Source organism: Curcuma longa, unplaced genomic scaffold (assembly GCF_044706935.1).
Source record: "Curcuma longa cultivar G26 ecotype Majalengka, Jawa Barat unplaced genomic scaffold, ITB_CL_G26_1.1 contig_5638, whole genome shotgun sequence".
NCBI lineage: Eukaryota > Viridiplantae > Streptophyta > Magnoliopsida > Zingiberales > Zingiberaceae > Curcuma > Curcuma longa.
Window position 1 is genome coordinate 16 of NW_027434447.1, and position 3,018 is coordinate 3,033.

At 45.8% G+C, this 3,018-nt stretch overlaps 1 long non-coding RNA gene across 1 annotated transcript; it reads right to left on the bottom strand.

Moving 5' to 3' along the window:
- Positions 1-411: 411 nt before the first annotated feature.
- On the bottom strand, positions 412-1,148 carry LOC141819405 (uncharacterized). Its single transcript, XR_012601061.1, has 3 exons — positions 1,080-1,148; positions 908-1,007; positions 412-488 (listed from the first exon to the last, which is right to left on the bottom strand). It is a non-coding gene; the product is annotated as an uncharacterized LOC141819405 (long non-coding RNA).
- Positions 1,149-3,018: the final 1,870 nt, after the last annotated feature.

Sequence of the window (3,018 nt, forward strand, 5' to 3'; positions counted from 1 at the left end):
TATCCAAATGCATATCCATCAGTATGATCCATGCATCACCTATCCATCTACAAGTCCATGTCATATGCTCCCATAATCAGAATGATATAAGGTATCACGTCTAGTATAAACACCGATACAGAGCAATATAAATCCAACTAAAGCATATGAACAAGTATCAGGTGGTATCAAAAATCCATAAGTATCAGAATACTAAACATGGCAAAGGTATCAGATGATAGCAAGATGAATGTCTACTGATATCCACAATATGAATAAGTATCTGATACTATCAGAATAGCAATAAAGACTGGTATAAAAGCAGATCCAGGTATCAAGTGAAATAAATACAACCAGAAGCATGAATTACTGATAGCTAGCAATTACACATATCAATAAAGACCTATCTATAAGGATAAGTCAAGGTACCCGCCTTCCGATTGGTTGCGCGTAATCGCAAAAGATCTGAATCTGATAACGTCCGCAACCAATCAACTCAAATCAAAATCCTGCAATTAGAATAACCAACAATACACTACTTACTAAGAAATACTGTATTAAATTAACAGTAATTATATCCCCTAATTTAATCCAATTAAATCTATCAAAATTCATCCCATTCAATTCCTCCTTGTGATAGCACCAGATAGATCAAGATAATGCCAATAGTAGTCTCCCCTCACCAAATCTGATCTAATTCAATAGTAACACCTAAACCCTAAGAATATCGATTACAACAGAATTGAATCAGATGCCAACACAATCAATCCAACATTCAAGGACTCAACAGATCCATCCCATTATAGTTCAATCAGCAACCCTCCAATCCAACAAAACCTGATCTAAAGTTCAATGACAGAGCCATGCTTAATTCCACACTAAACAGTAACTAATCCAAACTCAATCAACTCAGATTCGAAATTTTTACCTTCAAGTTCCATCCCAATCAACCTTAGCTTAGCCTCCGGTTCCTTTCCAACCAAAGTCGTCGTCACCACCAACCGGTCTGCTAGATCCAAATGAAGCTCCTGATTCACGTTCTAAGGAGAATCAAAACAATCAAAGGAAGCCACACTCGAAGCCTAGCTCAAACCTCTTACCGATTCGACTTCGTCTTCGCTAGTTCGCCGTCGGCCAGCACCAAACAGGGCCGATTCCAGATCCACAATCCCGCCTGGAAAACCTAGATAAAACATGAATCTAAGCTCGAAAACCCTAAGATAAGAGAAATCTCACACAAACCTACCGATCGGCTTCTTCAATCCGCCGCTTGATCTGCTCCTTACGCCGCTGCAAGCATCGCAAGCCTCACGAACCCAATCTGTGATGCGAGATCAGACCACCACCGATCCACCCTCTAAAGCTCCGGTCATCGGTGGTCCCTCCTTGGCTCCCAGCTCCGGCTAAGGCGGCGAGCTCTCGTGCGTCGGCGAAGAAACCACAGACAAGTCGCGCGATCGGGAAGAGGCGGAGATCCCACTGTAGCAATCTTATAGGATGGGTTTTTGTTGATGTGTGTTCCGCAAGTGCACGGAATATCGCCAAGTAATAAAAGATCGAATCCACAGGGACCGTGGAATTACTTACTATACCTAGCACAAAAAGGTGGAGAGAAAACTGTTCATGAGTTGAGTGGGGGAGATCGGAGTGTTCTAGAGTGCTTAATCCTAAAAGCAGAGAAGGGGATCGACTGTGACACTTATGGGTGAAGCGATCCTAGGATTTCGGACTCCTCAGAGAATGGATTAATCGACTTGGATCCTCTACCTTTCCTCAATAAATGTTCAATTGTAGGAATGTCAACCAAATTATCCAATTCAACCTCGTCAGGTATCCTCGAATTAAATCATTAGGTTTCTTACGTCACTCACTATTGGTTTGAAACGGTTCTAGAAGCCCGGTTCAAGGCATTCCCGTGTCACTCAGGCGCCCCGGAAATACTAAAAGAACCTTATCCACTGTCACTGGATACCCTTTTACGGATCTCTCCCCAATAATGAATGACCGTTAACTATTCCTCATAAGCATTCACTACGCAGTAGGAAACCCCTCGGAATCTCGCCCGGTTCAAGGCATTCCCCATTACAGAGCGCCCCGGAAATACGGCCTAATGATTCCCCAATACATAGCAAATTCCTACCCTCATGGATTCACACATACACAAGTTATCATCAATGCACAAGTACAAATCCACAAAACAATGCACATTTACATCATAGAAAACGGTAGATTATCAAATCCAAGTACAACCATCCATTACATCTGATTTATCCTACATCCTAGAATCTAGGGAAATCTACTCCATATCGAGGAGAGTACAAACCAAAGGAAGAAAGGAATACATCTTGATTCTAAAGATAAGCAAATAAGTGCAGGAAACTAGACTTATCTTCTTCCTCGGTTTGCAATCTCTGCGTAGATGAGATGGAAATGGTCTGGAGCAGTCGGATCGGTGATGGATCGTCGAATCTCCTCCGAAATAGGCGTCGGCGGCTCAAGAACAACTCCGGTGGCTCTCCTAAAGGCTCCCCCCCTTTGCTAGGTCTCTAAAGAGGCCTATTTATAGTGAAGGGTTCGTAGCAGCTCGCCTCCGTGCACACGGCCGTGCCTGGGAGGCACGGCCTTGTGTTGGCTTCGGGCACAGGGTAAGGCACGGCCGTGCCTGGGAGGCACGGCCTGGACTTGTGAGTTCTCTGATCTGAGGCACGGCCGTGCCTCTTAGGCACGGTCCAGTCTTGTCCCTCGTCTGTTTGCACACACGGCCGTGCCTGGGAGGCACGGCCATGCACTGGCTGAAGTTCAGTTGCTGGACACGGCCGTGCTTCTGAGGCACGGCCAGCTGCTTGGGCGCTTCTGTTCTTGCACACGGCCGTGCCTGTGAGGCACGGCCTTCAGCTGAGGCTTGCTCCAGGATGAAGACACGGCCGTGCTTGTGAGGCACGGCCATGAACTGGCTTGGTTCTGTTTTGAAGCACGGGTGTGCTTTTGAGGCACGGCCTCTGGCTGATGTTGAGGGGATTTGGCACACGCCCGTGCCCT